Genomic DNA, 14063 nt, shown 5'->3' with positions numbered 1-14063 from the left:
AGTGGCTATCACGTGCTGGTAGCTCCCAGAGGCAAGAAGGTGTAGGCAGCACAGCACCTGTACATGGGGTTGGATGGCGTGTGCTCTTGGGATTGGGTGTTCCAGATATGGGTGGAGGTCCTTGATCAAGTCCAAGATTGTTCTGGGGTGGAGTCGGTACCTTTGCAGGATCTCAGCTTCAGTGAGTTGGAAGAGGGTGATCCTCTGCCTATATACCTGCTCCTCCCTTAGACAGACCCTCTTTCCTGCTGCCTGTATCCGTAGCCGCCTTGCAATTACGTAGAAGGCCGCCATTGTGGGTGTACTGTTGCATTTTGGGAGCTTCTTATATATCCTGTTCCTGGTTTCCACCTGCTCCCAATCCATGTTAATTACCGACTCTTAAATACCGAATTTCACAAAATTCGGTATTTCCTGACTTTGCTACATCTCAAATGGCCTTTTTTACCACTTCTTATTTACCGACTCGGTAAATATGAAATCGGTATTTACCGATTCGGTAACTTACCATTTCTTATTTACCGATTCGGAGATTATGTATTCGGTAAATTCCGATTCGTGTAATACCAATTCGGTGTTTTACCGACTGGTATTTACCGATTCGGTACGTTTTTGGTGACATACATGTCGTTGCACTGATACCGGTCGGTAATGGACGATTTTACCGATTTTCGGCCGTTACCGACCGGTATTTGGCTACCTACATCGGGCCCTGTATCTTTTAAAATCCAGTGAAAAATTCTATGGAGGCAAAAACAAAGCAGTGAAAATATTGGCTAATTATATAAAAATTTGTCACAACAAATTGTATATTGAATCCATATATGATGAGCACTCTGTTCTAAAATTTAAAGATGTTGAGATATTGGATGAGTTTTCTCTCTTTTATAAATCCCTATAAACATCCGAAACACAACCTACAGATCAATCACTGTTACACTTTTTTCCAATATCTAAGACACCCAACATACTCCCGTCGACTTATCCTATCTAGAAGCAGACCTAACACAGCAAGGACTCCTTAAAGCTATCCCACATCTTAAAAAGGACAAAGCACCTGGTCCAGATGGTTTTACTTTTGAATTTTACCTTCATTTCTCCAAACTCCTAATCCCTAATTATATGCCCTGGTAAACTCCTTTTGTTCACTAAATAGTTCCTCTGGCTCTTTTTCAGATGCACATATTTGTCTATTACCAAAGGAGGGAAAAGACTCTCAACACTGTAAAAATTATAGACCTATCTCCCTGGTTAATATTGATTACAATTTTTTTTCTAAAGCACTAGCCATAAGCTTAGACTTTTTTTTACCAAACTTATTGGGTAAAGAACAATCTAGTTTTGAGGTGTTATAACAGATAATACGTGACTTTTTTAAAATGTTCTATCTATATCATCCCACCTAAAACAACCCCTTGGAGCTATAGCATTAGACACAGAGAAGGCGTTTGATAGAGTTGAATGGACTTACTTGTTTTATTCTCTCAAACGGTTCAGCTTCGGTCCTAAATTTACATCTTTGATATCCCTCCTTTATTCCAATCCTAGAGCCGCAGTATGCGCTAATGGCCTAATTTCCCCTTTCTTTGATTTATGTAGAGGGGTATGTCAAGGTTGCCTTCTTTCTCCTTTTCTTTTAAATATAGCTTTGGAACGATTTCTTGGCAAATTACGCCATAACCCGAATTTACATGGTTTCCAAACGTCTAACTCCCACATTAAACATGCAGCTTATGCTGATGATATTTTGCTTTTAATGTCAAAACCTGAAGATTCAATTCCTGCTTTTTTAGCGGAAGTGAAGTCCTAATCCCTAATATCCGGCTACAAATTGAATACTGACACATGTGAGATCTTACCCTTAACCAAATACACTTTTATGTCCGACGTTAACGCATCTAATTTCACATGGAGTCCTGAACATATCAAGCATTTAGGTTTACACTTCACCTCTTCCATATCGGACACAGTTATATTGTGCATGAATAAGTGTATTCAAAAAATCTCAGACATGACTACTAAGTGACATCCTCTCTACTTATCCTGGTGGGGATGCCTGGACACCATAAATATGATGCTGTCACCCATAGTCTTATATACTATCTCCAACATCCCAGTTATTATACCCGCTAACTTATTTAAGAAAGTTAACTCTATCCTTTCCTCTTTTCTGTGGAGTAATAAGAAGTCCCGAATGTCTTTATTAAAATTAACCCTAAATCAGAAGGTGGAGTTACCTTCCTAGACTTTCCGGCATATCAGAAAGCTTTCCTTTTGTGTCAAGCCTCCTTTTGGTTACTTGACTCCAAAGATGTGTGCCCTCTTTGCACTTCTCTTGAAGGTCTATTCTTATCTCCCTTCTCCTTCCGTGAATATCTTTCCTTTTCACGCAAACCTCAGTCCCTTTCCACTGCCATAATTAAGCTCACCTCCAAACTCTTTGAGTCAACTTTTAATTCCACTCATGATTCTTCAGATTCCTTCCCTAATTCACCAATTTTGCACAACCAAAACCGGCACTTCCGTAACAAACCTTTTTATTGAAAGTCCTGGAGACAAAAGGGACTATCATGGGTTAATCAATTATTCTCAGGTCCAGATTTTATACCCTTCACCTCACTTAGCAAAACATTTAATCTTCCTGCCTCATTCAGTCATAAACATAACCTACTTAGGAAAGCAGTGATGGATACATATGTCCAACTCTCTACTATAGCCGATACCCCCAGTATTCCTGTTACCCCCTCGTGCCTCCACATTCTGTTACAATCCGGGCCTGAGGCTTCCACTTTTTACAACTATTTACAAGGTACAGATCCAGACAGATCTAAGTTCAAAATACAAAGACTGTGGGAGCGCGATTTCATGACATCATGGCCGTTATCACTCTGGACAAACATGTGGATCAAAATACGTAAATCTTCCAGAGCGGCCAACACAATACAAACATTGTTCTTTGTATTCAATAGGCTTCTAATAACACCGGCCATTTCAAGTAAAACTTTTTCAACTGTACTGGATACCTGTTGGACATGTTCATCTCTAAATGCTGATCTATTCCACGTGTTATTCCATTGTCCATGCGTATATATTTTCTGGCAACAAGTTTGGTCCCAAAATAATCGAATTTATGGTTCTAAATTTGTTTTTTCCTTTCTTCACTATTTTTAGGAAGTTTGTCACATATTTGGGAAAATCTTACGTTGAATATTAAAACTATTGATTTGTTAATTGCGGTTGCCTTTCAACAAATTACCACAAATTGGAAAGACTTTTCAAAAAATTCTTATAAGGATTGGTGGTATGCCGTGTGTCATAACCATAGATTAGATACTTCTTTTGTTTATCCTAGACACATGGCAACGAAACGTTTAAATCTAAGGTCACCTGTTACAATGTACATTCATGCAAGCTCTAGACGGCACACCTTGCCAAAACCAACCCAGCAGGAGGTCCTTAAACCATCTTGATTTACCCAATCGTTCCGAAAGCTATTTATATTCTAATGACGTTCATATTCCACTTATATTGTTATGCTTTTTCTTTATCCATTAATAGCTTCGATTTGTGTAATCTTTTTGGGATAGACTTGTAATGTAATGACAGGAATTTAATATTTTGTATTGTATGATGACACCTCTATTGTTTTCAATAAAAAAATTCTGAACTTGAACCTGTGAGGTCTGTCTACACCAAAGATAGTTCTGTTTTCTACTGGCAGAGATATGCATAATATTCAGTTTTCCAACTGTCTCTTCTTCAAGCTCAGTATAAGAGGTAGCAAATCAGTTTGAAACGGATAGGACTGCAATATGAAATAATGTGGTAAATTATTTGCATGGACGACATTTGAAGGTAGTCAGGGGTTGCAGGTATGACCTCTAGCTTGCTCCCTGCTACCCCTGGTTCTTCCTTTGAGATCGTTGGCCCCAGAGGGGAACACGTTTTACTGCCTATTGTGAGGGTTGGGGTTGCAAAGGAAGCACCAGGAGTTTCATGGAAAAAAGCTAGAGGTCAGGGCTGTGTCCCCTAACTACTCCCAAATGATGTCCATGGTTACTTGATATGAGGTTGTGTCTAATTGCAAATCACAGTTCTTTAAAGGCCTGTAAAATCTATGGCCTTTTAGCCAATGTTAAGGAAAATTGGGTTACAAATGTAACGGTAATGTATATCTTTTGCCGGTTTCCTTTAGGAACCTTTGTCCATGAGATATCCTGGTGGATGTTGTGCTGTCTTTAAAATGTGGGTCCACCATTTATGTCACACCATTCTCAAACCTGAAACCACTCTATCAAAAAGGGTTACTTTGACAGATTCTACGGCAGGATACCAGGAGTCAGGCTACACAGGTAGACCTGCAGCTATGTTCCCTTTGTTAGCCTAGTGGATTACACAACATGTGCTACAGTCACAAACTACCCAGCACAACCCCCTGACACTACCCGAAACGCATAAACACTACCCTGCACTACACACACACCACAGCACTACCCTAAACCCTTAAACACTACTAACTCAAGCACCACCCTCCACAGACCCCCAGTCTGCGCCCTACACTTAACCACTACCCTGAACGACCCCCGTCATGAACCTAAACCCTAAAACACTACCCTGCACTACACACACCAAGGGACTACCCTAAACCCTAAAACACTACCTTCAGCAAGTCTGTCCCCCGACCCCCAGTCCACTCCCTACATTCAAACACTACCCTGCACAACCTTCAACACTACACTTAACCCTACAACACTACCCTGCACTACAAACACACCACAGCACTACCCTAAACCTTAAAATTCTACCACCAGCACAACCCTCTCCAACCCCCAGTCTGCACCCTACACTTAACCACTAGCCTGCATGACCCCCGACACTACCCTAAACCCTAAAACACTACCCTGCACTACACACACCACAGCACTACCATAAATCCTAAAACACTACCTCCAGCACAACCCTCCCCTGACCCCCAGTCTGCTCCCTACATTTAAACACTACCCTGCATGACCCCGTCACTACCCTAAATCCTAAAACACTACCCTGCAATACACACACACCACAGCACTACTCGAAACCCTAAAACACTACCTCCTGCACTTCCCTCTCCTGACCCCCAGTCCGGTCACAACACTTAAACACTACCATGCATGACCCCCTGACACTACACTAAACCCTAAAACACTACCCTGCACTACACACTCACCACAGTACTACCCCAAACCCTAAAACTCTACCACTAGCACGACCCTCCCACAACCCCCAGTCTGCAACCCTATACTTAAACACTACGCTGCATGAGCCCCAACACTACCCTATTTATTTATTTTATTTGTGTATTTTGTAAAGCGCAACAGTTGCCCCAATGGCCACTAGCCTGCATGACCCCCGACACTACCCTAAACCTTAAAACACTACCCTGCACTACACACACACACCACAGCACCACCCTAAACCCGAAAACAATACCTCCAGCACAACCCTCCCTAACCCCAGTCCGCTCCCTACACTTAAACACTACTCTGCACAACCCCTACAAAACCCTAAACCCTAAAACACTACCCTGCACTACACACACATCACAGGACTACCCTGAACCCTATAACACTACCTCCAGCATGACCCTCCTCCGACCGCCAGTCCAGTCCCTACACTCAAACACTACCCTGCATGATGCCCCAACACTACCCTAAACCCTAAAACATTACCCTACATTACACAAACACCACAACACTACCCCAAATTCTAAAACATTACCCCCACCCCAGGCCCAATCCCCTTACCTCGGTCTCTTGGTGGTTCCTCTCCCTGGTTCCTGCTTTACTTCACGTCGGCTGAGGGGCAGTGCATGATGCACGTAGTTTTGAGAAAACGAAGGTGGATTGCTATTACATCGCATGTGTTGTAAAAGCACATGCGATGTAATAGCATGCTTAGTAATGGCTATGTGTTATTACATCACATGAGGTGTAATGCTTTTGATGTAATGGTATGCGGTGTAGAAGCTGCGTTGTAATGTCTGTTTACGGTATGAGACCTGTGTAGAAACCAGAAGGTCTGGACCAACTCCTATTTGTACCAAGGATTAAGATGTGGCCTCCAAGGGTATGTTGTCTCATCTTCTGTGTGACCACAAGGATAAAACAAGCTGCAAGAGTCGTTTTTCCCTATGTAACTAGCTGACAATTAACAACTGGATATGGATTGGGTCCTGCTGGTGGCCTATGCTGAAGTGAGTTCTAGCCCTTATGTGTTGTCCCTGAGGAACTGGAAACCTCAGAAGTGACCAAGGGGGACTACTCCAGGAAGTCTGAAAAGTAGGGACTTCCAATACCTCTGTGGGATCTCTTGGCAAAAGTATCTGATTTACAAGAGACTTCATTGGATATAGCTTTAGACTTACTCCACTGGAGTCCGAAGGTAGAAACCTTGACTGAGCGAAAACACAAAAAGTATGGCCTGATGCAAGGAGTTTGGCGTCAATTAAATAGGGATTTCTCAGGCTTTGAATGTTTCCCACCAAAACCAGTGGCTTCATTAGGACCTTCTTCAATTGCTTTCTGGCTTAGAAAGAACTTTAGTGTTTTCAGCTAGCAACTTTGGTCTGCTAGAAGATTTTGACTTCCATTTCAGAGACTAAATCCAAAGGTGAAATCTTTGACTGGGATAAACCAGCTTGGTGTGTCTGACACATGCTCCACAGTCATTACTAATTGCCACTTTACTTTTTCTTGCCACTTTATGCCTTAAATCTCTCAAAATTCATATAGCTGATTCTCATTGGATTTTGTAGTTTGGTGTAATTTTGCTCACTAAGGGCCTTATTTATGAAGGCCTTGCGCCACCGGTGCGTCACTTTTTCCCATTTTAAAAGTGGCGCAACCGCGGCGCAAGGCCGTCATAAATAAGGCCCTAAATGTTTGGTTATGGGAATTCTATTGTGCTGTGTTTTTACTTTTTACCTGTTTTGTTACTGCTAAACACTTTACACCTTTTCCTTAGTTAAGCCTATCTGCATAGTGCCATAGTTACCGGTGCATTGAGCCCAGCTGAAACTGTGATTTACCCTGACAGGTTTGTGGCCTTACTCGTTGCAGCGGGCCCACATAAAGCCAAATTAATAGCCCACCTCTCTACAGGGAGAAGAGAGTGTTCTTCTTGAACACTGTGTATTCCCAGCAAGGCTTCACAGCTCTGTTCTCAAAGGGGAAGCTGTCACTCGGAAACCAATCCCCCTTTGAGAATTATTTCCCATACCAAAATGGGGGGGTCAGTGACTAATCATCAGTTTGCAACTGTAATTGTGTTTGAAAACCATTGATAGATAGCATTCCTTTTCAGAATTTAGTGTGGGCACTATTTGTCTGTCCTCTCCTATTTGCAAATTGAAAAAGGGTTTTAAAAGTGACTCTGTGAATCAAAAACACGTTTCTATCGTTCAGAGTAACTTATTCAAATGTCTGTTGCCTCAAAGTATGGGTTTTTGTGAATTGTAGGCTTTGTAACCATAACATATTTCTCTACAGCAAGCCCCAGACCCTTAAGGAATCAGATGTATAAGCCAAACATGATTTCCGGTCTATGATGAGCGCATAGGAGAACCCATTGCAGACAGATTGGTATACGTCCTAGGAGAATTGCAGACAAGCCTTATAGATGATGTTGAAGACATATGCCATTTAGATTTTGCAAGGTTATATCCATCTACACAGAATTACACAAATCTCAGATGTAAAAGATATTTTTACCATAAAGTAGTTGCATGGACATTTAGCATTAAATGTGGAGCTTCCGCTGAGAGATGAAGAGCCAATTTAGAATGTTGCCTGATATATCTTTTGTCTTCCTTAAGCGAAGGCCACTCTATATGTTTGTTTTCAAAGGTTTTATAATTCCTACTATAGGTTAATGAAACCGTTGAACTAAATTTAACTTTCAAACTCTGTGGGAGGGAGGTAAAAGGCATTCAGAATTTCGAGGTTGTTTTATACGGAGATGTTAACTGGTTTAAACAGAAATGTTTAGTTGGCTATGAAACATGTGCTCTTTGAAGACTAGACTAGTCACAACTTCATATCCCAGGGAATCTGATTGAATCTTTCCCCCTTCAAAAATTAATTTTAACAGTTCCCCCTTTTTAGCAGGTTTTGTTTCATTTTTGCCTATTTCAAGTTAGAATATGGAACACAACAATCATTCACTATGGTATGATGTCAGATCAAGTTAAAATATGCAACCTTACATCCAACTAATGTCGCACACTGTTTATGCTCAGTTAAACTGTTTTAGTGCAATGCATGTATCTTCACCAGGCGCAATTAACAGCAAAGAACACCAGCAGCAATCAAACTCAATGAAAAAGATGGAGCTTGCTACAGTCCTTTCTTCTTTTATCAGTCCACCTGAAAATATTTAGAAAATAGAAAACAGCTTCCCATGTCTCTAAAAACTTGAATTTGAGCTCCATAGAAAGAGGAATTCTCCCACAATGTGATAGTGACATCCAATCCCAAAAAGGTCTGAATTAACAATATCCATAAATAAGGCGATACAGCAGAGAATGTTGGTAGCACTGGGGCAGGAACCACTGTGTCTGCTCCTCTTTATATTTCTTTAGAACTCTGTCTGAAAGTTGTGAATAAGTCATTGAATTTCATTCTTAAATGTGAAGGTTTTGTGAACGCTACTTCCTGCTTAGAGATTATGCGCAAAACGTTCATTAAAAAAACAGATTTTGCAAAAATTAAAGTAACGTTATAAATAGAGGATGCCAAACAACCATCTGAATTCTTTAATTTCAGAAAAAGAGTATTCACTCACATTTGGTTCAGAGTACCACAGTTTCAGTTATAGAAAAGTCAAGAAATGCTTTTAGATTACCTAATAGTTCTGGGAAACTATGCACGTAAACTTGCAAGAACAACATTCATGATTTACGCAGCGCCCAAAATAATATTGGGCAGAAGCAGTATTCCCTGTTGGCCTCGCGGGGAAATTAACATTTACCACGCCAAGACTAGTCTGCCTGCCAAATTTAGAAATGACGACCAAGCTGGCAGCTATTTCTTTCTTTTTTTTTTTGTAGAGTTTTATATAGCGCGAACTAGACCCGAACCGAATCAGGTATCAGAGTGCTTTACATAGCACAAGTTTCGTTTTTTGTTGTTGTTTTTTTTTTACATGAGGCCACACACTTTCATTTTTAGGCACGGGGAGATTAAGTGATTTGCCCAGAATCACAGGAGGTTTTGGCGTTGTTACCGAGAATCGAACTCCCCAGGTCCAAGGTCGAGCGCCTTAGCCGTTAGGCTAACTCCTCTCCCCAAATTTCTAAATCATTGGCAGGAACTGCCATCATGGTGGTTCATGTCAATGCTTTTTAATTGCCACACAGCTCCGTCAACATGATGGAGCCGTCCATCAAACTTATTTTTTTTATTTTCAAAGATGAAATCTAGAAGCAAGATTTTTCATTTCAAAATAAAAACATGCCCCCTTTACCATGGGAGTTATCTCTTATGGTGAGGGGGGCATTCAACCGCTTTCTCTGCCTTCACTACTAGGGTTTTCCTGGCGGTCATGGAAAGTGAACACTGACCCCTAGGTCCACCCATCTAAATTAGGTGGGTGCACATTGAGGTCAGCCTCTGACGACCCTTACTCCATCAGGCTTTCAAAGGGGTATATATACCAAGGGAGGGATGGAGTAATCTCCACCATGGCTACAATTATGATCTGTGCACATGTATATTTGGTGTGCAGACCATAATCTTGGCAGTAAAGATACTCTGTTGCCTTTGCGACGGAGTATAATTACCGCCAATATTTAAATCAGCCCCCCCATAGCTATATTTAGTGTGGATTCATTATATGCTGCTAGAAGATAAAACAGATTAGTTAAAATATTGGCATACGTCTAGTTAAAATACTAAAAGAAACATCTTCAAAATATAAATTTGGTAATAGAGTCATTTCATTTTAAAGGTGACTTAAACATCTTCACCAGACCTCATACAAAATACTGCTTGAAACACATCAAATTAGCTTGCCAGATCTGATCTACTTCAATAATATCCATGTCGTTTTCCTTCATATACACCATGTTTGCCATTAACAAGATGCCATGCCATTGCAGACAATAATAGAAGCCATTCAATACCGAAGTGCAAGTGCGTTGCTACTCACAATTACATGAAGTGGTCTAAATATTGGAAGCAACCATAGTTTGTAATTGCAGACTTAGTACAACACTGCAAAAAAAGCATGATTGTGCCCATAACCCAAAAGCTGCAAGTCAGATAAGCCACTAATATATATATAGCAAGTCTCATTTTGCCCCATATTCATTAATTGGGAACACATCACAATGAAACTGTAGATAATAAGTCGTGCTTCCAGGTACACTCAATCCAGATAGCTCTTAGTCCCCAAATACACTTTATGTGTTAAGTTGTTCTGTAACAGTTAACCAGATCGAGCCTTAGTCATTACGTTATTAAGTTTAAAAGCCAGCCGTCCCTCTAAATCAGAGAGCTGTGCTGTTGCAAACAAGAGTGAAGTCAGCTCCTGGATCTCCTCTGCCTAAAGCCATGTGACATACACAAATCACAGGTAAACCATTGGCTATGATACTAATGTAGTTACTTTCCCACAACTGCAAGGCGATTCCTATTTAACGCCACCCACTACAGAACTTGAGTAAAATCAATGATATCAGAGACTTTATACCCTGCTCTTGATAAGGTTTCGCTAACTGCGTGCCAGGACTTAAATGAAAGAGTAACCTCAAAATTGTTTTGGGGATTACTTGTATTTTTTCAATGGTGTGGCTTGACAGCTCAGCCGTCACCAGACAAATATGTGGGAATCACTAGAAGACGTGCTTTGGCTCCACCCACATGTTTTAAGCCAGAAATACATGTTTTGAATGGCAGAAGTTGTGCTTTACCCCAAAAATTGCTTTTCCTCCACACAGCTGTGATAGTTGTTCTTATTTATCCAGCTGCCTGAGCTTGAACTTTATGGGGCATGCACCTGATCTTGTAATGCTATAAAGTGTATATGATTAAAAAATCATTTATTTTGTTTTTCTCTAGCAGAAGTACAGATGGGACGAGGGAAGTCATTAACCTACCATACAGTTCTTTGTTTCCAAACAAATACATATCCATTCCATGCTAATTTCTTATAATCGTTCACATTACCATACAACATTCCTTTAAAGCCACACCTTTTGGCATTTCCATGCCTGTTTGTATTGGAGCAGCCCCGGAGTTACTGTTTTTTGCCTATCAATTAAAAGGATGGTAAATATTGACTCTGGCAGCTACGCTTGTGTCTGGATTGAAGCACGACATTAACAGTCTGGCTGAATATACAAACTTATTTATAATTAAAATATATCTACAAATATTCACACTGGGTAACTTTCTAGTGGTTACTTGTTAATTAAAATACTTTTCTAGGCCACTTGGCACTTTATATTTCATACATTAATTTTGCCAATGATTATCATTAAATCTGTATTTTGACAATAATGCACAAAGCCATTGATTACCTTAGGCAGAGAGTATTCAGTAATTCACATGAGAACAGCATCAGAAACAGTATCATTTAATTGCCGATCTCTGGAACGACCACATCTATTTCTTACAGATAGCTAACTATATCATTCAAAAATAAAATAAACAATAAAAAATGTAAAATACATACCCTGCCACACACCACAGGCAATACAAAACTATTTGTGCACAATACACTCTGATTATAGTGCACTCTTGCTGCTATTCTGAAGTAAAGGCTAGAGACAGCCTCCTATTGTGGTATTTTCATACCCATTTGGTCTATAGTTGACCATAGTTTCTGCCAATTCTCCCAGTTAAATTTAGATATAAGATCAACAAAGTTCATAAAAGGTAACTTTTTCTTTACTTGGACATACTTTGACGAATCATATGAGTAAAGGTGCATAATCTGCTCTACATTGTAAGTCCTTTCCTAAATACAGCCTTTATGTTTGTTACTACAGAAATCTGTATCCTAAACTCTGTACACAGTTAAGTAGCACACACCCATAACTCTTTACTGCGCCATCTATTTAGGAAATAAGATAATAGTTCAATCAATCACTCAATGAATCAATGGATTTATATAGGGCAACTAATCACCTCGTAGGTTAGCCAAGCACCTCAGGGTCATGATGGATCAGGTGACTTATTCGAACAGCAAGTGACCTCTGGAAATCGCATAGAGAGGTGGAGGTCCGTAGCCACGGGGAGAGGTTGTTCCAGGTTTTCACTGTAAGGTAGGAGAAGGAACATCCTCTGCTGTTGCATTGGTGGATGCGAGAGGTGTGGGTGAGTGAGAGGAAGACAGAGCATAGTTGTGTGGTAGGATGGTGGAAGATCAGGCAGAGGTTGATGTAGGCTGGTCCCTGGTTGTGCAGTGCTTTGTCGGCATGGATCATCAGCTTGAATTGATATCTCTTCTGTACAGAGAACCAGTGGAGTTTTCTGAGGTGGGGGGATGGGGGTCCTTCTCGGGAGGTTGAGGATGAGTCACATAACTACTTCAGAAAAGCAGGTAAAGGGACATTCTGAATAGAAAAAGAATAATTAGAAAATGTACAGAAAATATTCCAAACATTCAACACAACACAGCAGAGAGGATGAATGTGAAGTAAACCATTCCAAGGCCTAGCAGGCAAAAATTCTGAATATTAAACAACTTAGAATTATAAATATCATCAGTCATCATATAAACATTGTAAAGTGCATTTATTATCAATACAATTTATATTCAGTATACAACATAACAAACATTAAAATATTTAAGTCAACATACTTTGATTTGTGAAACAAATTACATCAATTTAATAAAATGAAAAGAAAGGAACAACATAAAAAGTTAAACAAAAATATCATTTTAAAACAGCATAAAATAGAGACTGATAAATATATAACACTTTCATCTATATGAAAATATGACAAAAAAGAGAGAAGGGCCAACATCACATTGCAATATATAATTTTCACAACACAAAAACAAGGCATCATGTTAGTCATTTCAATTAAATATTAACAACACTTGCAAAATTTAAGTTGAGCATACCTAGTAATACATATGCATTGCAAATGAACAGTCATTTGCAATTTAAAAACACATACATGACATATGTTATTATCCCAATCACTAATAGTTCAATTTCGCTCGCTAATAGTTAAATTTCACTCGCTAATAGTTCAAAACACCAACTAGTCCACTCCAGCTGGATAGGGAGACTCAGATATGTAATACAGAGGATAGATTGAGGGATCAGATTCCATCTTTTGCAAGTATGCCCCTAGTCACGAAAAGCAGGGGTAGCATCAATAGGGGAACCAGACTTGCCATCTCCAATAGCTCTTCTCCATCTCTGGTCGCTCATATTAGAATCTTGTCATGGAATGTAGCAGGATTCCAGGATTGACCAAACTCCTGGAGGAAGATGACTGGGGTGATTGTCTTGAAACATTCGATACCTGTCTCTTCCAAGAGACATGGTGCTTAGTCCCCGCTCACAAGAGTGGGTAAACATCCTTTTGTGTTGCTATTAGCCAATCAGCAATGGGTAGAGCCTCAATGGGGGTTGTGCATATGGATTAAGACCTCACTCCAGTACAGAATATCCCAGCTGCTCGTTGCTTCCAGTGATATACTAGCGGTTAGATTGGCGTTTCATCTGGGCTGATATTAAGAACTTATAATGTTTGTAATTGAGTGGAGAACAGCAGTAATGAGACAGAGGTAATTAGTGTCTTGGAGCAAGCTTGGCTGGAGAGCCCAGATAAAGATAGACTTTTGATGGCCGAGGATCTGAATGCCAATTTTGAACCCATGGCTCTTTCTTTACTTGATCTGTTGCAGGACCAGGACAGCCAATGTGGTATCCCCTCTTTAGATCTTCCTATAGTTAGGTGGACAACAAAGACCTCCAATTTTTGTCAATGACTCTAAACTTTGATCTGAAGGCAACCGATTGTAGATGTCAATCAGACAGACAAGCTAAACTGCACTTTAATAGG

This window comes from Lissotriton helveticus, chromosome 1_2 (assembly GCF_964261635.1).
Source record: "Lissotriton helveticus chromosome 1_2, aLisHel1.1, whole genome shotgun sequence".
Classification (NCBI taxonomy): Eukaryota; Metazoa; Chordata; class Amphibia; order Caudata; family Salamandridae; genus Lissotriton; species Lissotriton helveticus.
The sequence above is the reverse complement of the archived record's forward strand: the minus strand, read 5'-3'. Positions refer to the sequence as shown.